General features: G+C 48.7%; 1 protein-coding gene and 1 long non-coding RNA gene across 6 annotated transcripts in view; one reads left to right on the forward strand and one right to left on the reverse strand.

Moving 5' to 3' along the window:
- SIPA1L3 (signal induced proliferation associated 1 like 3) overlaps window positions 1–24,038 on the reverse strand; it is a 237,412-nt gene that overhangs the window by 151,904 nt on the left and 61,470 nt on the right. The gene's annotated exons all lie outside the window — the stretch shown is intronic.
- LOC109256592 (uncharacterized) lies at window positions 9,832–14,103 on the forward strand. Its single transcript, XR_002075716.2, has 2 exons — window positions 9,832–10,212; window positions 12,435–14,103. It is a non-coding gene; the product is annotated as an uncharacterized LOC109256592 (long non-coding RNA).

The raw sequence follows: 24,038 nt of genomic DNA on the forward strand, positions 1-24,038 counted from the left end.
TTGTAAACCACCCCCCACCCCCACCCCGCCGCCCAATTCCCATCTGGATTCAGACTCTCTAGCTTGACACCAGGAGTCATATTGGACCACGATGCCACCTTTAGGATGAAAGCCTTCTGCTAGGGACGGTAAAGCAGAAAGACAGAAGGATCCTGCTTTTCCTGACATCTGTGGAGCTGCCATACCAGCCAAGGGCTGTCAACCTCTGGACATTTTAATCACCAGAGACACCACCTTCCGTGGAATGTAAACTATTATTATTTCTGGTCTCTGCTACTGGCAGCCGAGTGTACTTTCAAAGGATATTATGGTCTTACACGGCAGACGGCCAATGGGCCACAGAGTTCCACACCAGAGAAACCCCTCAAGAAACCTGCCACCATTTGAAGTGTCCTCATGCTTTAGAGGACCCTCAATCTCTCCTCAAGAGCAGGCAGAAAGCTAGGTAGCGAATTTCTCACAGAACCGGATTACAACCATTTTGCCCTACGAGGAGGTAAAATAAGACCTACAGGAGATCTCCTGAGACACTCACTCAGTAATTATGAAATGCTCCCCTAGGCTGGACACTGTGCACGCCAGGGTGTGAGACCTGGTAGACAAAAGCAGGCACAGTCCCTGCTCTCACAAACCTTACAGTCCAGAACAGGGGACAGAAAATAAACAAACAGGCAAACAAATACATGTATGAGTACGAATGGTGAGAAGTACCACGTAGGAAACCAGGGTAAATTTTAGCCCAGAACTGAAGAGAAAGGAGAAGGAAGTCATGTGAAAAGTGGAAGTAAGAGTCTCCAGGATGTCCATCAACTGAAGAACGGATAAAGAAAAAGCAGCGCATCTACACAATGGAATATTATTCAACCATAAAAAGAATGACGCACTGATTCATGCACAACATGGATGAACACTGAAAACATTATGCTGAGTGAAGGAAGCCAGTCGCAAAAGACCATGTATTGTATGATGCCATTTACATGAAATGTCCAGAAGAGGCAAATCCAGACAGACAGAAAGTAGATTAGTGATTGCCAGGGGCTGGGAGGAGGGGATGGGGGCGGGGGGCGGGATGGAGAATGACTGCTGATGAATTTTGTTTTGTTTTTGGGGCCAATGAAAATGTTCTGGAATTAGATACTGGTGATGGTTGCATAGCCTTGTGAATACACCAAAACCCACTGAATTGTGTACTTCAAAAGAGTGAATTTTATGACATGTCAATTATATCTCAATTAAAAGGCACTCAAAGGGCTACTGTGATTCAATCACTATGTTGAAAATAAAGTCTCTAATGAAAGTTAAGGAAAAAAAAAAAAGTATCCCAGGAGATGGAGGCGAATGTGGGAGGCTGTTCAAGGAAATGCACCGGAGGCCTGTGTGGCTAGATGGTTGTGGTGCAAGAGGGAATGCTCCAGGACGTGGCAGACATCCAGAGCGCCCTGTGAGCCGCGGTCATACGCATGCTTTCTATTCTAAGTATGAGGGGAAGCAGGAGAGTGATGTGTTCCGATCTACATTTCTGAAAGATTTCTCTGGCTGTTGTGCAGAGATGGTCAGGGTTTAAAAGAAGCAGGGAGAACGATGAGGTGGCCACTGTAATACCCAAGGAGAGGAGGCAGTGGCTGGGACCAGGGCGAGGGCAGAGGAATGGAAAGAAGGAGGCTGGTAAAGATGTGAATTTCAAATCAAGGACACATAGGCCTCATTGACGATGGGATGGCCACGAGCGTAAGGCTGAAAAGAAAGATGCACGTGTCTCGTGAATTTTTCCAAAGTGGTTTTCTGCCAGCTTCAGGTTGTGCACAGAATGACAGCAGGTCACCAAATGCCTGTTAAATGAATTAAATAAATGAACAAAATCACTGCCTGGCTTTTTTTGTGGGGCACATTTTTGTATTTTCAATAAAGATGTTAAATTCTCTCTCTCTTCACGTATATATACGCACGCGGATCCTTACCTATCAACGTAATATCCTTACCCATACCTGTTTCTCTCCCATCCACTGGTAGAGACTGGTCCACTAAACACCACCAGCTACCCATCTGCTCAAATCAGAAACCTCAGGGTCATCCTTTTATACATACACACACCATAAGCAAGGTCAAGCTTCTAAGTCAGTAACAACAAGGTCCTTCCATCTCTGAGGGGCACAGAGAAATAGGTAAGCCAGAAAGAAGGGAGCTCTTACTTCTGATCAACAACATGTAGGAGAGAAAACAGAGACAAGAAGTGTTCTCTGTCTTTTTAGTGGGGGTGGGGAGGAGCAAGAGATATAGTCAAGAAGGGGAGGGGGCGTCTGGGTGGTTTAGAGGGTTAAGAGTCTGATTCTTTCTTGGTTTTGGCTCAGGTCATGATCGTCATGGCTTCTGGGATCACGCCCCACATCAGGCTCTGCACTGACAGTGAGGAGCCTGCTTGGGATTTTTCTCTCCCTCTCTCCCTGCCCCTCCCCGGTCTGCACATGTGCTCTCTCTCAAAATAGATAGATAAACATAAGAAGAAGAAGAAGAAGAAGGAGGAGGAGGAGGAGGAGGAGGAGGAGGAGGAGGAGGAGGAGGAGAGGGGGGAGGGAGGAGAAGGAGAGAAAGCAGTGTGAATAAACATGGTTTAGTCAGGGGAGGAATTTGGGTCAATTTGACCCTTATGCCTTTCCCTTTAAGTCCCACTGCAAGTGAAGACCAGCAGAAGACAAGTTATATCCCAAAGGGGTCATTAGCCCCAAACCACTGTCAGCCACACCCATTCTGAGGGAAACACCAGAGCCCTGGAAGAATGCATCCTGGAACCAGAAGTAGGAAAGGGGAAGGAATGAAGTCTCATAGAGAACATCTACAGGGCCACCGCCATCACAAACCACAGGGCAAACAGTGCCCCTGGAGTGGTGCGATGCAACGGTCTTGTGGGGATGTGTCCACCCAGAACATTCCTTCTAGGTCCACTTTCCCCAGCAGTAGGACTTATCTGGTTTAAGAGTGGGATGTGAGAAACATTTCACTGCATGGTTCTTGTGCAGTGGGCTTGGTTGTGGACACAAGGAAAATTATCACCTGTGTTGCCTGTCCCAAGAAGCTTCATCTGGAACATAGCCAGGGACCTGATGCCTCAACTTTACCATTTCTCTAACTCCCCTGTGTCATTCTTTCTTTCTTCCTTCCTTCCTTCCTTCCTTCCTTCCTTCCTTCCTTCCTCCCTCCCTCCCTCCTTTCTCTTCTTTTCTTTCTTTCTTTCTTTCTTTCTTTCTTTCTTTCTTTCTTTCTTTTCTTTCTTTCTTTCTTTCTTTCTTTCTTTCTTTCTCTTTCTTTCTTTCTTTCTTTCTTTCATTCATTCAACATTTATTTATTTTTGAGACAGAGCATGAGTAGGGGAGGGGCAGAGAGAGAGAGGGAGACACAGAATCTGAGGCAGGCTCCAGGCTCCAAGCTATCAGCACAGAGCCTAATGTGGGGCTCAAACTCACAAACCGTGAGATCATGACCTGAGCCAAAGTCGGATGCTTAACCAACTGAACCACCCAGATGCCCCTCCCCTGTGTCATTCTTACAAGCAGCAGATCTGGTAGCAATGAGTGCTTCAAACAGCGGACCAAACTCTGCTTTATTCATTCTACAGAGAAAGGGAAGTAGGTCAAAGTGCCTGTCATGGTCAGGTAGAAGGGACTTTTCACGCAGCACCCATGTTAGCCTCTCCTAGTCTGAGGTCCAAGTGAAGGTTCACCAACACCATGGACTCTCCACCTGTGGCCGGAACACCCTCCCAAGGGATCTCTAACATTGACCAATGTATGAAGTTTGTCTGGACCACAATTAAGGATACCGCAACATCTTCCAGACAGAACGCTGGGCTAAGAAGGCCATGTGACGTGGAAGAGAAAGGGAGTGTGATACCATCACTCAAATACAACACAGATACACACACTAGTCATTATAATTTCCATAAATGGGATATCATATTTACTCCTCTGAATCTTGCTTTCCCTTAAATGTTCTCACAAAAATGCCTCCAAATCAACTAATAGTGGGTCTTACCCACTGTTTGTTTTTTTTTGGCAGCTAATATTCCACAGTATGGATGTGCCATATTTTACTCAATCATTCCCTGAAAAATGGGCATTTATTTTATTTCTGGGGGTTGGTTGGTTTGCCCCTGAAAACCATACTGTAATAACCATCCTTTGGCACTGGGGCCATTTTTTTCTATAGGGTAGATTCTCAGGAGCAGGACTGCTATACTGAAGACTACTTATGGGTATTATATAGTTATATTACGGAAGGGGTTCCAAGATCAGGATGTAGAGCTGTGTATGTAGCATCCGCTTGGTTTTGTATGGAGTCTCTGGAAGAACACACCTGAAATGGGTGTCCTCGCGGGAGGGGAACCAGGTTACAGTGGATGGGCAGGGGGAGACTTACTTTCTGGGTGCCATCTGGGTGTTTTATCACGTGCATATTCTGCTCATTCGAAAATAAAAAAATATTTTTCAGGCTGCCTTCTAAAGAGGCTGCAATGATTCACACGTCCTCTAGCAACCTGGGAGAGTACTTAGCTGAACTCATTAATGCCCTGTATTTTTCTCAAGGCTGTCCGTCCTGCCCCCTTCTTGTTTTGACCTAGTATGAGTTGAAACATGTCGGGTGTTACCTTCTTGTGATCCGTAATTCCTCCTATTCTACAGCCCTTGGGCAGGTAGGAGGCAGATTCCCGGAGATGCTAATTCTGACACGTCAGTCTGGCCAGCCCTTCCCCATAGCACAAAAAAGAAGCCCAAGCCATGGTGGCAGCCAGATCTTCAGGGACCTGCGGGCACGGACGGCAGAGGGAGACAAGGGCAGGGGGCTCTGTCTCCTCCGGCGCTTGCAGGTCACACTGTTTTCAACTCACGCTGGCTGAGCTGCCCTCTCTAGCCGAGTGGCCTAGAGCCTCCCAAATGCCCAAAGTCTCTCAGAAAAGGGGAGAGAGGCCTGCAGTGGCTGCCGCCCGAGGAACCCACACTCTCAGGAACAAGGCCAGAGACAAGAAACAGGAGGGAACGGGGGACAGAAGACCCAAGAGAATCAAGCTCATACACACAGGAGGCCTTCTCATTCATTTCCTGCAGGCCAGGCATCCTCTACGGCTGGCCCCAAACCAAAGGCCTCGCCAGCCAATGCTTTAAGCCCCACTGTGACTCACGAGACAGGAGAACAAAGCTGACCTCGCACAGAGAGCAAGGGCCCCTCGTATGGCAGCAACTCCAATATAAACACCTGCTACTGCATTGCTGGCCGAAGTTCTGGACTAACCTGCAGAGGGGAGGGGAACAGATGAGAAAGCAGCTCTGGGGAAGGTGGGGGGGGGGGGGTATTGGGGACAGCATGGGAGAACATCTCAACACAGGCAGCAAGTCTACTTGATTCAGGTCCTCCGCTACCGTTCTGCAGCCTACGCTCCAGTCTGAGCTGGGACTGGTGTAGGGGAAGCCCCAGCCTTTGCTCGAGCAGTCCCCTCTGTCTGGATGACCTTGCCCTTGATCCTTTGAGACCCAGCTCGGCAAGGATGTGTACATGTGGGTGTTGGCTGGAGCGGCCTCTGCAAGTGAGGAAAATGGGAGACAACCTGAGTGTCTGTTAGCAGGGATGAGCCAACAAATTTTGATGCGGACACGCAACAGAATCCTTTATGGCTTCCCTTCCCTCATCCTCCATGGCCTCCATGGCAAGTTCACTGAATGGTTCTATTGCCACTGTTTCCAAAAATATCTCCTAAATCCATTTCTTTTCTCCTCTTTTCTGTATCTTTTTTTCAAGCTTATTTATTCATTTTGAGAGAGACAGAGGCAGCGGGGGCGGGGTGGGGGGGGCAGGGAGAGAGGAAGAGAGAATCCCAAGCAGGCTCCGCACAGTCAGCTTGGAGCCTGATATAGGGCTCGAACTCCCCAAACGTGAGATCATGACCTAAACTGAAACCAAGAGTCGGACGCTTAACCCACTGAGCCACCCAGGCGCCCCCTCCTCTTTTCTAAGCCAAGCTACCACCCTCATCTTTCACCTGGACAACTCCATCAGATCCCTGCTGGTGGCCTGGAGTCCCCTCTTGCCTTCTTAGATTCTATTCTCCACACACAGCCAGAGTGATCAAATCAAACAGGAATCACATCACATTGCTTTCTGCTTAAAAAATCCCTCGAACTGCATCTCCTTCCATTTCACCCATTGCTCAATGCTCCCACCACACTGGCCTTCTTTCCCTTCCAAGCTTATTCCTACCCCAGGGCCTTTGCACATTTTGCTCTAGCTATTCTCAAGGCTGGTTTCTTCCTGCCAGTAAGGCCTCCCTGTGACTGTATACAGTGAGTAGGCATGAAATCTAACTACATGCAATGATATGGACTTTTCACAGACATAATGTTGACTAGAAAGGCCAGACACAAAGGAGCATTTACATAAAGTTCAAAGTCAGGTGTGAGACATCAAGAGAGTGGTTTTGCCTAGAGGAGAGGAGTAACTGGGATAGAATAGGAAAGGGACTTCTGGGGGCTAGAAATACTGTTCTTAGAGCAGGTTACATGAGTGTGTTCAGTTTGTGAAAGTTCATCTAGCTACACACTTTCAGCATGTGCCCTTGCTTATATATCTACACACAGAGCTTAATAAAATGTTTAAAGAATTAAAAACATTTTGGCTGCCCATAGTATTCCTTATGATTTGGGAATTTCCCACCTATGGGTCTTGGTGGGAGGCCGGGCCTGCCTCCCATTATCAGATATTACAAAGGCCAGGAACTGGCTCTCACAGCCTCCCCTGCAGCCAGACCATGAGTGCAGGATCTGAGTTATACCCAACAGATACACCCTCCCTCCATGGCTTAAATGGAGCTTGGAGAACTAGGATGTATTTAGCTTGGCGTTTGGAGCCCAGAGCTGCAGCCTGGCACGAGAGGAGCTCATTGAGGCTTGATGAGCGGAAACAGGACCACCCCCACACCCATTTCCTCCCCCAGCACAATAATACAAGATTGGACCATTCTGTACTTGGGAGCTCATTCATGCTTTCAAGAAATGTTTACTGAGTGCCCATTTGGTGCCAGGCACTGCTCTAGGCACTAGGAATCCAGGTGAACAGAACACTGGAGTTAATGATCCTAGTGGGGAAGATGAACAATAGAATAAGTAAGAGATAGGTTAGTTAAGTGGTACAGAGAAAAATAGAAAAGAGAGATGAGAACCTCCCTGAGGAGGTAACATATGAACAAAGACGTATAGGATGTTAGGGAGGACGTGGGTATGAGAGAAGAGCTTTCCTGGTAGCAGGAAGAGCCAGTACAAGGACCCTGAGGTAGGCACATACCTGGGTGTCTGTGGAGCACAAAGGAGGCCCATGTGCCTGGAACAGGGCAAGTGAGGAGAACAGAAGGAGGAGATGGACCCACAGGTAATGGGGCAGATTGTGTGGGGCCTCGTTGGGCAAGGTGAGGACTTTGGCTCTTATTCTGGGTAAGATGGAGCCATGGGAGGGGTTATCAGCAGAGGAGGGTCAGATCTGATTGGGTGATGACAGAATTCCTCTGGCCGCTTATCCAACTCTCTCCTCTGCCCAAGATGGAAACCAATCCCAACGAGAAAGAGAAGTTTGGTCATTTGTGTGGCAAATGTCTGTCTGAAATAAGCAAAAGGTCTCCACCCGCTTCCTCCAACCCATCAAGGCCTCGTGCTGGCCAGCAGGGCTCTGCAACACGATTAACAATCCATACCCCATTATAGGAAACCAGACCCTTCCCTTCTGGTCACTGGGAGAATTCCCAAAAGCAGATGAAGAAGCAATAAGGCCACGTGGCCAGGAGAGCACCAGCTCTGTAGTCAGCTACAGCCACAATCAAGTCCCAGCACTGCCTCTTAGCACCTGTGTGACCCATGACTCCTCACTAGACCTTTCTGAGTCCCAGGCTTCCTTATCAGTACAGAGGGGAGGGGAGAGGAGGAGTAATTTCTACCCTCGACAGGACTGTTGGGAAGATTAAATGAGCTAACAGGTATCAAGTGACTGGCAAAGTGCCTGGCACAGAGGGAGGCCTAAAAGATGTTAGCAAAGCTGTCATAGTAACCGGAATACTGAAGAAATAATAAGCGACATTCTCAGCTTCTCAAGTCTGAGGGTGTCCCTTGGGCAAACTGGACTCTGATGATATTAAGCAGAGGGCTGAAGTGAAGGGTCCTCCTGAGGAGGCAGGCCTTCCAAATGGAAGTTTCTTTCTCCCTCTACCTATTCTCCATGAGGTAAGTGCCCAGAACATCATCATCCAAGCTACCCATGCACGCTTCTCCGTGCTTCACAAGCAGAGGCCCCAGTGGAAGAGACCCTGGCCTGTATCCACCTCTCTCAAGGAAATGTGAGTCAATGGAGAAGCATAAATGGCAGTCCAGGGCAAATTTCTTGCCTCTTCTCCAGTCAGAATAGCAGTGGGTATTCGGTTTGTTCCATGAAAAGATGGCAAGGCCTCTGGGGGGCTTCAGGTCCACATCCGTAACATGGGGAAAACAGTCACTATTCAGGCTTGCTCACATTCATTCCGCACACACTTAAAAAATACTAGGAGCCAGGCCCTGCTCTAGATGCTGAGACATAGCAATAAAACAAGGAGCTCACATGTTAAGAATGGCGCAAAAAGCAAACATAACATCAGTTATGGTTTGGCTCTTGGTAAGTGCTGTAAAGAAAAATAAAACAGGAGATGCAAATGACAGGAGGGTCACTTTAGGCCATTTTAGGGTGCTCGGGAAGGCCTGAGGCAGTATCCCAGCCATTCAAGCAGAGACCTGAATCAAGTAATGAAATAAGCACATGCATACGTATATTACAATTTTGGATACATCTGTCTGTATATAAAATATATACACACACAGAGCCAGGAACACAGCACCCGCTGTAGAAACCTGAAGGATTGGGGCGCCTGGGTGGCGCAGTCGGTTAAGCGTCCGACTTCAGCCAGGTCACGATCTCGCGCGGTCCGTGAGTTCGAGCCCCGCATCAGGCTCTGGGCTGATGGCTCGGAGCCTGGAGCCTGTTTCCGATTCTGTGTCTCCCTCTCTCTCTGCCCCTCCCCCATTCATGCTCTGTCTCTCTCTGTCCCAAAAATAAATAAAAAACGTTGAAAAAAAAAAAATTTAGAAACCTGAAGGATCTAGTCTGAGAGTTAAGAGTGCTTGAGAGGCTCCTGCGTGGCTCAGTCGGTTAAGTGTTCGACTTAGGCTCAGGTCATGATCTCACAGTTCACGAGTTTGAGTCCCACGTTGAGCTCTATGCTGAGAGCTCGAGCTTGGAGCCTGCTTCAGATTCTGTGTCTCCCTCTCTCTGTCCCTCCCCTGCTCACGCTCTGTCTCTCTCTCTCTCTCTCTCAAAAATAAATAAACATTAAAAAAATTTTTTTAAAAAGTGCTCGAGGGCTGACCAGGACTGGCACCTTCATAAAACCTATGCTCTTCCCTCAGATTCTGATATAAGAATCACTATTAGAAGACATTCCTTTTTCTTTCCTTTTTCATACTTGATGGTGTACCGCAGACAGGGAAGGTACTCCCTCTCAGGACTGTGGTCCCCCTTGGTTGCCTCTGCATTCCACTGTACAGACAACTGAATTCACCCAGTCCCCTACGGATGGACATGGAGGGACAGCTCCCATCTTTGCTGACAATTGGTGCTGTAATGAGCTGCCTTGGACACAGATCACTTCCCACACTTGGAAATGCCTATAGGCAAAAGTCCTAAAATGGAACTGCTGGGACAGAGGACAGGCACGTGTGGGGGTCACAATGACAGGTCCTGCCAAAGTCCCCTCCAAAGTGATGGTCCCATCTTCTCTCTGCCCAACACTAGACAAGCCTTACGCACAAATACCTTTTTATGTCAAATAACCTTTCTGCGTCTAACAGGCACTTCCTACTTCTACAGATGCTGCCAGGGGCAGTGTGGCAAACACGTCACCTCCCGGCAAGTATTCTCACGCCAGTATTCAAAGCCCTCCTACCTCTCTCGCCCTCTTCCTGCTTTTCCTCCCCACGCCAGGAAGGAAAAAGGACTGTGCAGCACATATACTTAAAATAAAAGAAGAAGAAAAAGGAAAAAGGACTAAAGCCCAACAACTTATGTAAACTATGTTTACTACGCACCTCAGCCGTGAAGTCGGGATGAGAGCAATGTGGCCTCAGAGGGCTGCCATTAGGATTCAAGGAGATGACACAGGTAAGGGACTTAGAATAATGGCTGGCACTCACTACTTGATAAGTAACTACTGTCATTATTATATTTGTTAAATGGGAGCAATCATTTAAAAGCTTTGTATGTAGGGGCACCTGAGTGGTTCAGTCGGTTGAACATTCGACTCTTGATTTTGGCTCAGGTCACGATCTCATGATTTCGTGGGTTCAGGCCCTGCATTGGGCTCTGCACTGGCAGTGGAGCCTGCTTGGGATTTTCTCTCTCTCCCTTTCTCTCTGCCCCTCCCCCACTTGCATGCAAACACTCACCCTGTCTCTCTCTCTCTCTCTCAAAATAAACTTAAAAAAAAAAAAGCTTTGTACGTAAAAGTGCTTAGCAGTATACCTATTATGAAGTAGCCACTGCTCGCCATCACTACTGCTTTTATTACATTACTATTATAATTTTGTTCATTTCCTCAGCAAGATTCAGTAAGATATGTATCTGGTGGAAGGTGTTACACCTTTATTTAACAAAATAGGTGTAGTCCCTGCCTTCACAGAGCTGCTATCATTGAGAGGATGACAGGCCCGAATACATCAGCTGAGCAGCTCAGGGACGAAGGGTGGAGCACAGCCTGGGCAGGCCCCTGGGAGTCAGGTTTAAGGAGAGATCTGAAAGAAGAGTCAGCAGGGCAGGCCAGAATCGGAAGGGGCGGGGGAAGACCGGGAGAAGAGGAAGCATCCCAGGGGCAGGGAACAAATGCCATGCATTGAAGGAACTGAAAGCAGGCCAGGTGGCTGGCTGGCAGATGCAGAGGGACCCACAGGACGAGGCTAGGGGCAGGAGGCAGGCAGGGATCATGGCATGCTGGGCTGGCCTTTCTACAGGGTACTGCTTTGGAAACATGGACACTGCATGGGACACCCCTCATCCTCTAGTGGCCCAGGAGTGAAATGAAGTTTTAGTATTCGTATAGTAAAAAGGTACAGCTTAATCACTGTTCTCAGGGTCTTGCTTAATAACTCCCAGCCCAGAGGACCTGGGAAGGGGACACAGTAGGTACCCACAAGAGGACAGAGTGAACAATGACCCCTCCCTGCCTACAGCTGATTAGCCCAAGGAGAGTGCCTGACCTCAGCGGGGCCTGTCTTGAGAAGCCCTTCCTGGTCCTGATTAATGAGTCGAAAGGGAGATATTTTCTATTTGTTGGGTTGTTTTGGGCTTGGGCTGAGAGAATACAGGGTTATTCTCTGCAGGAGCCTGTACTGCAAGGTGTATAACTTGGTCTGTGGATAACCAGGTTTCCCAGCCATTAGAAGGAAAGGCAGACAGAGAGAGAGACAGACAGACAGTCACACTAATATAAGAGAATGAATACAGCAGACACAGGCAGAGGGAAGCCATGGGGAAAGAATGCTGATAGTGACATTCGTGTTCTGGTTCCAATCCACAGGCTGGCCACTTCCCAGCACCCATTCTGTTCTTCCTCTAGGAGTTTCTGGGTGGGAGCAACCAGTCCGTTGGTGATTCCACCCTGCCCAGTGATTGGTTCAGGGAAGGTCACGGGACCTGTGGTAGTCCAATCAGAGAGGAGCTCTGATGTCTTGCACTGTGACTGGAGGCAGATACCTTCCCTCTCTCTCCAGCCAGGAATAGTCTTAAACCTGGACCAGTGGGACAGCTAGTCTGCAACCTCCAGGGCAGCCAAGTTTGAGGATGACCCAATTATCAGAGGGAAGAATGGAAGGACAGAAAGAAAGTGGGTCACTGTGATGGCCCTGAGCTCCTGGCCCAACCAGCCCAGAAGGTGACCCCACCTCTGGACTTTCCAGTTGCCCGAGCCAATCCTTTCCCTTGGGTTTATGGTGTTTCTGTTACTTGCAACCAAGTAACTGACTAGTACACAATCCTTCCTGAGGCTTCGCTTTCATTTTTCTGGACCATCCAGCACGCTCTGGTTAAATCCTCCTTTTTTTGCCTGAGCCGCAAAGATGACAGGCCTTAAGGTGCTCTAAGAGCAGTAACAGCAATTTGGCCAATGACTTAACTTGCCCCTGCCACAGCTTCCCCAGCTGTTAAATGGGGATAGTAATGATAAACACTTCATTGGGTTGTTAAGAGGATTAGAAATGATTTAAAGAATACCTCATGCATTGTAAATTCTCCACACATTAGCAATTATTATTCTAAAGCACTGAAGGGTAACTGAAAGGTCTCAATTAGCTACACCCCTCCCCCATCTTGTTTGCTGTTTCTTTGTTCAGGTCAGCAAGCCCTTTCTTCATAAACAGTCCCCAAAGGACAGCCAGCCCAGTTTCTGTCAGGAGGGTCGCAAATCTAGCCTCAGTGGGGGATCGGAATGAAAAGAGATTGGACTCAACTTCTCCGGTAGCTGGGTGGCGGAGGAAGCCCTCATGAGCTCATTTCTCCATCAAATACAAGCTGGGGTCTAAAGTTTCAAAACACAGGCTGGGGCATGCTGGCACAGTCCCACGAGAGGACAAAGAAAAGAGAAAAGAGGCTGGATGGAAGAGAAGCCACCACACGGCAGGTTCCACAACTAACTGTCGGGAGGAGGCTCCCAGGCTGGCTTCCAGCCACATCCGCTCTCTGCACAGCTCTGAGACTGCAGGAAGAAGGGACCCCCACCATGTCTGTATTTACAGCTGGGAACTGGCATGGGCACGGGAAACTCGGAAATAAACTCCGTCAGGAAGCGAGAACTGGAAGATGCTTCCATAGCAACGCCCATCTGGAGCTCCCTGCCCGCAGCTGGAAACATTCAGAAGCGAAGCTTATCTAGAGATGTCCACCAAATTCATTTTTTCCATTTGCACCTGGAATATGTTACTTAAACTTCACTTCTCTGGGGAGCCTCTGGGAAGCCCCTATTCTTTGGCTCCAAAAAATCCTATCCTGAACATTTAGGACACAGGACTCATCAGGGTGGCTGTGTGTTTCTCCCTCTCTCTGTGGAGAGGTGGGCTGTGTCTGCCTTGCTCACTGGTACCTGGCCCAGAACAGGTCTTTAATCCATGCTTCCTGAATAAAGAAGTCAACTGGTTTGTTCTCGATTTGGTGATTCATAACTTTAGCTACCATGTAAGCACCTGTATGCACATGGCAGTGAACTGAGAGGCACGACACCCCATGAGGGACTTACTACTGTTACGCCCACTTTGAAAATGAGGCTCCTTCTCAAGGTCAAAGCCACAAAAGAACTGGAGTTCTTTCATCTCAAGAGAAGGATAGGAGAGAGTGTGACTATCTATCTAAAGCAGGGCTGGACAGGTAGAGGGACATATAATGAGTCGGCTCTGACACTAAGAACTTTTTGAGTAGAAATGTTACAGAGCTGGAGTGTATCCCTCATCAAGGAACTCTGGAACACAGGCTTCTTGGGACACAAACATTAAACAGCCTGCTACATCCCGGGAGAATTCTACCCAACCTTCCCAGAAACCACAGCTCACATGATTCCTTACCTTTAACATATTTTTTCTGCTTATGAAAGCAATATATGCTTATATATGCATATAAAAAAAACCTTGGAAAATAAAGAAAGTGCAAAGAAGAATATAAAGTTACCCATCATCTTCCCACCAAGGGATAACCACTGTAAAGATGTTGGTTTACTTCCTTCCAGTCTTTTTTTCTAGTGTGAACAGTGTGTGTATAGAAGAAATATGGAAAGAGAGATTTTTCCCCCCTTTAAAGTCTCCTACCTGTGCTTTTCTGTGAGACTTTTAAACATCAAGTGAAAAATAATATTTTCAAATGGCAAAATTAAGCCTATTTCCTCAAACTACAGACGTGGGGAGAAAGGAGCCTTCCCTGCTCCTCTCCTCCAATTTCTGCTTCCACCTGACCCCTACTACAGACCAGCAGTTCTCAATCCTAACTGTGCCTGACCATAACAGTAACTGCCACAGTCCGCATTAACTGAGCAACTACTACAGAAGAGGCCATTTAAAACATTTTACAGATATTCTCTAATTTAATCCTTACAATCCTATGAGGCAGATATCATCATCATTTTACAGATGAGGAAACTGAGGCAAAAAAGGTTAAGTGACTTTCCCAAGGTCATCTGGCTGTTAAATGGTGGTGTTGGAACTTGAACCCAGGCCATGAGGCTCAAGGAGTCCCCTTTTCCCTGGTCCACACTGCTCAAGACCTCGGCAACAGTGACACCAACCCTGAGCTTCAGGGCAAGGTTCCCAATGTTCCTACTGCCAAGCGTGTCATCATGATTATTCATACTTCTCTCCAGACTCATTCTGTTTCCTAAAGGAAATGAGAAATTGCCGAAATTCAGCACAAGTGAGAGAGCCGGAAGCTACAGCTGACCACATCCACATGTGGGTCTCCTGCGGGGCTGCCTAAGAGACATTCTTAAATGATGACCCTTCTCGAGGGTCCAGGGTCAGCCCCTGGGCTGTTGACCCTCCACTGACTGAGACTCCACCCGGCACCAGATGGGATGTGAAGGCCCCTCCCTAACTCCCAGTGCTGCAGAGGGATGGGAACAAGCCTTGCTGGAAAACTCCCAGCCCACCACCTATTTAAGAGTGAATCTGGAGAGGGGGCTGGGAGCAAAGCCTGTGTGGCAGGGACAGGCAAGGCCTTCTCTTGTGTGTTCAGAGGACTAGCGGGGCTGGACTCAGTGTCTGGTCACTGCGGAGCATCAGCCAGTTATGTTTTTGCCACCAGCACACAGATCCCTGAATGAGAGCAGCTCATGACTCCCTCCACCGAATGGCAAAACCACACCCACGTCTGAAGGGGGTTTTCCCGGGGGTTAATCACCAGGGAGTTTGTCTCCCCTCCAGGGAGGGAAGAGAAAACCCTCATTTCAGAAAAAGGTCACTGAATGCCTGGTTCACAGGAGAAATTGCTATGTTGGGCTTGAAAGTGACTACGCTTTCAGCTGCTGAGCCCAAAGGCTCTCTCCACAAAGGGGCTCCAGGCAGAGGATGAGGGGAAGATACCGAGGGCTAAGACTGTCATTTATCCAATGGGCCCTCGAACTGCCTGTGTGCAGTAGGAGCTGTTCACCACTATTCAATTTTAGGCTGTGTGTATGTGTGTGTGTGCGCGCTAGGGGTTGAGTGGGGCTGGGTTTGTTCTGTTAACATTCTAAAAAACGTGCAAAGGTACAATGAACTCCCAGGTACTCTAACCCAGATTCAATAATTACCAAGATTCTGCCACACGAGCTCCGTTTATTCCTTATCTATTATTCCTCCCGTTCCTTCTTGCCGAAGTAAAGTAAATCCCAGACATCACGTCATTTTACCTTACATGTTTCAGTTTGCAGCTCTGAAAACTTTGGACGTTTTGTTACGTGTCCATAACATCAGGCTGGTTTCATTACGGATTAAGAGAACAATGATTTTTTTCTGAGAAACAAGACCCTAAAAGAGAAGTATTGACAAAGGTGTAGGGAAATGGGTCATCTCATCTACTACCAATGGAGTAATGGCTTTCTGGAGGGCCCCCTGGCAATACAAATCCAAAAAGGTCTAACAACCTGTAGGTATCTTCCAACTCAGCTTTTCCATTCGTGCACTCATCAAAAAAATATTTACTGACCTCTACCATATGCCTGGAAGTGTCCTAAGCATTTTTCTCCCTGGTTCTGATATGAAAATGGAGGCACAGAGAAGTACGGTTGTTTACCCAGGCTTACACAGCTCTGATGTGCGAGAGCTAATATTCAAACCCAAGCCATCTAAGTTTCAGTGTGTAATACGAGATCCTGGCAAAGTAGCAATTTAGGCTTTCCACTTAGGAAAGCCATTGCTCTGGGTTCCATGGAGTACTCCCTATACATACTGGCGGATGCTTATTAAGTGGAATCTGCCTCAGACCCTGTGCACAAGGTAGGAATGATAACATTAGTCCCATTTTTCAGATTAGGAAACTAAAGTACGGAAGCTGAAGGCACCTAGCACAGATACTAGTGGACGTATGTGGCATGCCCAGCAGCTCTGCCTCCTCAGTCAGGAGGTGCCCCTCCACCATGCTGCCATGCCGCTCCACCGTCCTGGCAAGGCTGTGGCTGTGTTCATCCTTCATCCCACTCTCAGACACCATCTTCGGGGATGGGCACATGACCGATGGCTACAGACTGAATATTTGTGTCCCCCACCAACTCTGTATGCTGAAACCTCATCTCCAGTGTGATGGTGGGACTTTTGGGAAGTGATCTGGCCAATCCCGTTTCTAAAGGAGGTGCCAGAGAGCTCCCTCTCCCCTTCTGCCATGAGTGAGGACACAGCAAAGAGATGGTCATCTATGAAGCAGGAAGCTGGCCCTGACCAGACAACAAATCTGTCGACACCTTGATCCTGGATGCCCCAAGGTTCCAGGATGGTGAGAAAGAAATTTCTGTGTTTATAAGCTCCCCAATCTATGGCATTTTTGTTATAGCGGCCCAAATGGACGCACACACCCAACTAGAGTCTTCCCTGGGGCTTGTATAAAGATGCTGAAGACAAGAAATCCCCTTTCCACTGGCTTCATAGATCAGGAGCATTTGCACCTTGACCCAGCCTGTTTGCACAGTGAAGTCAAGTGGAGCAAGGGATAGGAGCAGAGCCCCAATGACATGTCTGAGCCCCCTACTTGGGCTAGGTCTGAAGCTCCTCTCCTCTCGGCTTCCCAGTGACACAAGACAAATTCATCTGACAATGCAAAGAGCCTTGATTAATCTACCCAGCATGCACTGTCCCAATGCCCACTTCGGTTCCTTCTGGAGCCCACCCTCCTCATGCCATTTCCCTTGCACTTGGCAGGAGTCCTACTTATCTTTCAAAGGCCAGAGCAATCCCTGAGCACGATTTTCTACACACTCTTTTCTCTCCTCTCCAGCTCACTCCCCCTGACCTTGCAGCGCAGAATCTCTGTCCTCTGTGTTCCCACGGCACTCGGTGCTCACCACTCACCACTCATCACCCTGCATTATGGCCATCTGGGTGTCCCCTGCCACGAAGACAGTACTAGACGGGGGTTAAGACCACAGGCTCTGCAGGAGGAAAGATGTGGGTTCAAATCCCTGCTCTGCCATTACAAACTCTATAAAGACCCAGGCAAGCCATCTTTTCATCTACAGGATGATCTATAGGATCATCTCTCTGATCCTTGATTTTGTTCATCTATAGAGGGGAGCTAGTAATAGTATCCACCTGCAGCAGACACTTAGCTGTGTAGCTTATGGTCACTCCCGACCCTTGTCCCTTGCTGCCCCCCACTACGGAGACATCCACTTTCCCAGCCTCCCTTGTAACCAGGGGCAATCACTGGCTCCTTTATGGCTGGCCATTCAGAGATAAAGAGAAGTCTACCGGGGGTAGGAGTGTTTATGAGAGCATGTTCCCTTTGGAAAAGAAAGACACAGGAAGAAAAAGCCTCTTCCCCTGCCACTATTCCCTGCTTGGGACGCCGTGTGTAAGGATGCGATCATCAGGCCAGGGCAGTTATCCTATGACCACACAACGACCAACACCGGGATGAAACGGATGTACACAGGGGCTATGAAATAGAGAGAAAGCAGCCAGTTCTCGAAGGTGTCACTGAGCCTCTGCAACGGCCACGGAGCTTATCTCCTCCATCCTTTGCAGCGAGAGAATTCACTGTCTCCATCACTCACGCAAGAATCACCAGGCATCTCGCTACCTGAGGCCCAACGTGTCCCAACCAGCAGTTCGTCTCATAGAGTAAGGGTTCGATGCCATCGTGCATGCAAACTGCTTAGCGTGTTGCTGGCACTCACTCAGTGTTGGTTGAAGACTGTTCCCATTATCACAGTTAGCTGCTCAAGGCCATTCCACAGTGTCTACACTCCACTGCAGACAGAGAAGGTGCCAGCATCGAATACTCGGCACGTTTTATCCCCTGCCTGGCACCTGATGGAGGGAACCACAGCCATCTGAGGTGACTGCAGTCGCACGAAAGAGCAGAAGAGGCAAGGGGCAGCGGGGGCCTGATGGCTCAGCAACCTCGCGAGGGAGCTGCTTTTTCAACCGTCATGTGTCCCAACTGCCAGGATCTACATACACCGGCACCGTTGTTGCCATGTCTATCCCCAGACCACCTGTACTATCACTTACTCTGCATTGTTCCTTAACTGTATTCACTTTTATTTTGGCTTACATACCGATGTTAGCCTCACCCAAAGCAGAAATAGCCATGGAACACTGGGTTTGATGTGCTATTGAAATTCTTTTCCTGTTACGCATTAAAATAAAAGTACAGCTATTAAAATGTTTAAAGTGTTTCTTCATACATCACCTCAAATTATCTAGTGCTATGATCTGACCTTGGGAAACCTGTGCCCATGGCACTAAGACATCATTCCCAGTCAGCACGCTCTCTCCCTTGCACCTTGCACCATTCTAGAAACATAAAAGCTCAAATGCCTGCTCTAAATAACCCTTCCAGAGGCTGAGATCTCTCCCAAACTCCCTCATTGGGGCGCCATTCCCCTGGGACACATCCATGGTTTATACCTGCTACTTACATTGTCTTCTAGGATGGGTTAAAGATAACAGCAATAAAGCCAACATGCATGAAGGACATTCTCTGTGCCACGTGCTGCTTTAAGGACTTTATACAGATTGACTCACGATCTTCAAATGGTACCATGTGAAGCACGTGGTATTACTCCCACTTCACAGAGGAGGAAACTGAGGCTCAGAAGGGATTAAGTCACTTGCTCAAGGTCCCACAGCCAGGGCTGAACCCAGGTGACTGACTCTGGGGCTGCCCTTCTGACCTCTTCGCTACTCTGCTGTCCCTACAACAGCCAGCACTGACCAAGATCTACACTGATGGACCACTGATATTGAGCGAGCCTGAGGAACTCGCCTAAAGTAGCTGGGAACACCTGAGACCCAGGTCTGTCAATTCTCGTGCTCACTCTCACCATGTACAACCGACCATGGAGCCAGCGTATAGCAGAACCTGAATGGAACCCTCCTTTACTCCTGGAGGTCACAGCACTCCTCCACTCCCTGGCTTCCTCACTGTCCCCTCTGAGCTCATGTCACTCAGCCCCGAGAGGCCAACTCTCCTCCGAAAGGAGGACAAGAGTCTCTGATACAACCAAACAGAACCTCACGTCGCCATCCCTCGTGCCCAAAGGAGAGCAGGCTGACCAAACTGTAGTTTTCTAAAACCAACCCATTCATAACATAATTCAGTGGAAGGTTTCTCCTCACCTAGTTGCTAGGCCTCACGCTCACGTTCTTAATTGATCGCCATCATGACAGCCCGTGCTTACGGGGCTTACCATGAGTGTCAGCCCATGTGCTAACGTGTGCTAAATGCTTCACAAGTACTGACTCACTGAATGCTCACAGCATCCTTATGAGGAGGGGACTAACATTACCCTTGTTTTAGGATAAGGAAATGCAGTCGCATGGAGGCTAAAGCCAGTGGCCCAAGGCCAATGAGCTGGGAGTGGTGGTTCCAGAGGCCCTGCCTTAAGCACTTGGTGACACTACCTCCCACAGCATAATCTCTCTCGTGTACTGAGTGCTCATGGAGTGCCAAGTTCTGGACTAAACACTTCACGTAAGATGACCTCAGTGAACTGACACCACCACTCCCATACACATACAGCTCAATAATGTAGGTATTTTAAAAACAAAGAGCCTGAAGCTCAGAGAGGGGAAGTCACCTGCCCAAGGTCACACAGCTAGTATAGGGTGGAGTCAGGAAAAAGTTACCTACGGTGTGACTCCGAAGCCATTGGCTACAAGACTTCACAGCCTCATACCCAACCTCCATCCCAGATCTCCCTGTTCCCAGCAAGCCCCTAACAGAAATCAGTCTCTAGCTCTGAGAAAATGGGGTGGACCGTCTTCTCTGTAACAGGGTAGCACAGCGCAGTACAGAGTTCAGCAGCCACACTTTTCCTGGTAACTGCTACTCTGCACGGTCTCCAGGAAGCTATCAGCACATCCCCCTCCTCAGCAATGGACCCACTGAACTCATGTTGCAGGGGAGCTCCAGGAACCAGGCCAGGTCTTTCCAGGGTGATGGTAACTGACCAGTGACACTGCTCTCTCCCTTTCCCTTCTGTTAGGTTTTGCTCCATGACCTTTGCTCTGGGGGTGTGAGGAGGTGTTTCTTCCCTGAAGGTCTGCCACTGGTGCTCCCCTTTCTGCACCAGCAGAGCCTTCCTCCGGTCTCCAGACAGATCGACCAGTGAGCCATCTTGGTCCCGTCCAAATGCCTAATGCGTTCACAGAGTGCATAAGGGCAAGGACTCTAAAGACAGAGAGCTTAGGTTCAAATCCCAGCTTTGCCATTTACCAGCTGTGGGATCTCAAGGTAAGTTATCTCCCCTCCCTGTGCCTCAGTTTCCTCATCTGTTAAAGGGGAATAATGATAGAACCAACATCATAAAGTTGTGGGAATTTAAAACACTTAGAATCGGCCCTGGCACTCAGAACTATATAAACGTTTGCTACTATTAGTGTGAGTGACCCAATAAAACATATTCCCACCCCTTAGGTGGGTAGAGATGTCCACTGGGCCTCTGAGACCCTGCGATCACCCACCAGCTACACATCAAGAAAAAGCAGACTCTCTCAAAAGACCTGCTGACCAGCCATGAGACAGCAGTAATTATAGTCCACTTGCAATTATTTGGCTTGTTTGGTTGTTTATATGTTTATACTTCATCCATACCCCCAGACCAAACAGAAAGCTCCATGAAGGTGAGGCTAGTGTTCCAGACCCCCGGGACTTGGCAGGAGACGGAATTCAATAAACACTCCCTCCACGATCAGGGTCTTGTGTGAAGAGAACCCTCTGATTGTCTCAATTTGCTGCTTTCCCCTTTCATGCCGTGCCCAAGGTGGTGCCTGCCACACCAGAGGCCCCCCAAAGAGACATCCAGTGACTGAATGAGGCCCTCAGATCTATTTAACAAGAGCACCTACCACCTGCCAGACCTGACAAACCAAAAGAAGATGCCTCTATCTCTGTCCCCAGGCGTCTGGTGATCTAGTCCATCTGGTCACAGAGATCAAGATGTGGTATAAAATGACTCAGAAACACTCCAGGGTGGCTCAGCAGTGACAGAAACAGGAGCCGACACCACTCTAGAATTCTGCAGAGGACACACCAGAGAAGGTGCCTCCCGGACCCCGTCACACAGAACCCTAAGTAAACATATGAGCTCTATTCATGCGCGGGCACCAGGCCAAACAAGAGGCCAGGTGGGTGGCCCCCATGGTTGTCTTTCTAAGCAACATCAACAAACACAGCAGTGAACCCCAAATCCTCGTCTCTAAGGCTGGCTCAGTAAGGACCTAGCACCTTCACTGGGTGGGTGGAAACCCAAGGCCCAGCCTGGATGTGCTGCGCCAATGAGCGGTGACATTAACAAGTTAAAGAATGCGTCCTGAGTAGGAAGGCTTGGTGTGGATCCTGACTCCACCCAGAATGAAAGTAGCCACGACCTCTGCTGCATCTGTGGGCACAGCTAGGCTTGAGGGCTTTGGACCACTGGTTCTCATCTGGGGGTGATTTGCCACCCCTACCCCAGAGAACATGTGCAGACACTTTCGATGGTCACGAGTGGGGGCGGGGCACTGCTGCTACTCGCATCCCGTGGTCAGTGGCCAGTCCCACAGTGCACAGGACAGCCCCCAACACAAAGAATGATCCCACCCAAAAGGCCAACAGTGTTGAGGTTGAGAAACCCTGGATCTAGGCTCTCAAAGTGCAAAAAAAAATAGTGAATCATCCATCAAGGGATTTGGTGAAAATGCAGACTGGATTCAGTGAGAGGGGTCCAGTGGGAGGAGCTGTGGTCCAAGGAGCAGGGGCATTTGGCAGCATTGGTATCCCTTGGGAGCTCCTTGGATACACAGGCCCTCGGTCCTTCCCCAGACCCGATGAGTCAGAATCTGCATTTTAGCAAGATTCCTAGGTGGTTCTCAGGTACATTCAGTGAATGCAAATGAGGGAGCTCTGAGAAAATCTCCATTCCTGGGTCTTTGGCCCTTTGGCCCTTTGGAGGGAGCAGCCACTGTGGAGGGTGGAGGTTCCACACAGCCCTCGATCTCTAGCGACAGATATCCCATCAACCCTCAGCTTCTTGGCATCAAATAACCTGTTCCACCCCTCCACCTCCCGCCCCACCACCCAGGGGCAGAGCTGCTTCTGGCACCAGAGACCTGGCTGTCTACCAGACACCAAGCTTCTGCGCAAGAATCTGGCCGATGCGGAGAAACAGGAGTCAAATCCAAGCATCGTAACTGTTCATGAACAACTAGAGGAAAGAGGACTTCATCTCACTGTAACGTAAAATCGCAAGGTGATGATAATTATAGACAGCACTTCCTGTGTGCACTTTTCTAAGCACGGGAACTACTGTCCCCATTCTACAGATGAGAAAGCAAAGGCAAGGCACAGGTAAATCATTTGCCCAAGGTCCCATGGGTGGGGAAGTGGGGAAGTCAGAGCTGAAACCCAAGTCTAGGAGTCTACCTGCTGCTCTATTGTACCAAGCCTTGGTATTTTAATACCTTCCTTACCTCTGGCACAAAGGAAAGAGCTCATTAATCCCCGCCTCTCCCCTCCCTGCCCCACCCCCCCCCCAAGAAACAGGCTCCATTTGGCTGCGCTGTTCTCTGGCACTTTGCCAGGGCAGCTAGCTTTCGGTTGTCCTACTTTGGGGAAGAAGAAAGTAGGCTTCAGACACAGAGCATCAAAGCACAGCTGGGCTTGGGGCGCCTGGGTGGCTCAGTCAATTAAGTGTCCAACTCTTGATTTTGGCTCAGGTCATGATCTCATGGTTCATGAGTTCGAGCCCCACATAGGGCCCTGTGCTGACAGTGTAGAGCCTGCTTGGGATTCTCTCTCTCACTCTCTCAAAATAATTAAAAAAAAAAAAAAAAAAAAAGCACAGCTGAGCCACCACCTTTGGGATAAAAATGTAAACCACACTATTGTCTAAAAAAATCAGAGAACCTAGGGGGTGCCTGGGTGGCTCAGTTGGTCGAGCGTCCAACTTCGGCTCAGGTCATGATCTCGTGGTTCGTGGGTTCGAGCCCCGTGTCAGGCTCTGTGCTGACAGCTCACAGCCTGGAGCCTGCTTTGGATTCTGTGTCTCCCTCCCTCTCTGCCCCTCCCCCATTCACACTCTCTCTCTCAAAAGTAAATAAAAACATTAAAAAAAATGTGTTTTAAATCAGGGAACCTAGCTCTGGGGTGAAGGGTCTTTTCCTCATGGACTGGAGTCTCTGAGTAAGGGCCTTCAGAAAGTTGGAGCAAGGCAGGTGCCAGGCCTCTGGTCCCCTCACACCTCTTCCCAGATGCCAAAATCAGCCTCCCACAGCCCTTTCCTCCAAACACTCTCATGGATGGGAGAAAGTGGAGGCTTCAGGGAGCAAACTCAGGGCCTACAAACTTCTCCCATCACATTCTCAATCTTGTTCATCCAACTCAAGCCATGCCAGCCTCTTCTCTGTTCCTCCAACTTGCCAAACTCGTTCCTACCTCAGGGCCTTTGTACCTGCTGTCCTTTCTGCCAGGAACCCTCTTTTCTCAACTTTTTGCATGGCTGGCCCCTTTTCATCCTTCAAATCTCATATCAAATGTCACTTCCTTAGACAGGTGCTTCCTAACCCCACTAAGGTACCTCTCTCACCAATTGCTCATATCACACAGTATCCTCTTTTAGTTGAGTGTCTGACACAGAGCAGAAGCCCTCTAAATATTGCTGAATGAATACATGAATCTTTATTTCTAGTCAGTTTAAGGAAATGATGACTCTCTTCGGAAGGGTTCACCAGAACAACAGGCTCTAGTTTGCTAGAGTTGTAAACTCTATTTGTGGAGAATGG

This window comes from Panthera pardus, unplaced genomic scaffold, assembly GCF_024362965.1.
Source record: "Panthera pardus isolate Hobbes unplaced genomic scaffold, ASM2436296v1 HiC_scaffold_18, whole genome shotgun sequence".
Lineage (NCBI taxonomy): Eukaryota > Metazoa > Chordata > Mammalia > Carnivora > Felidae > Panthera > Panthera pardus.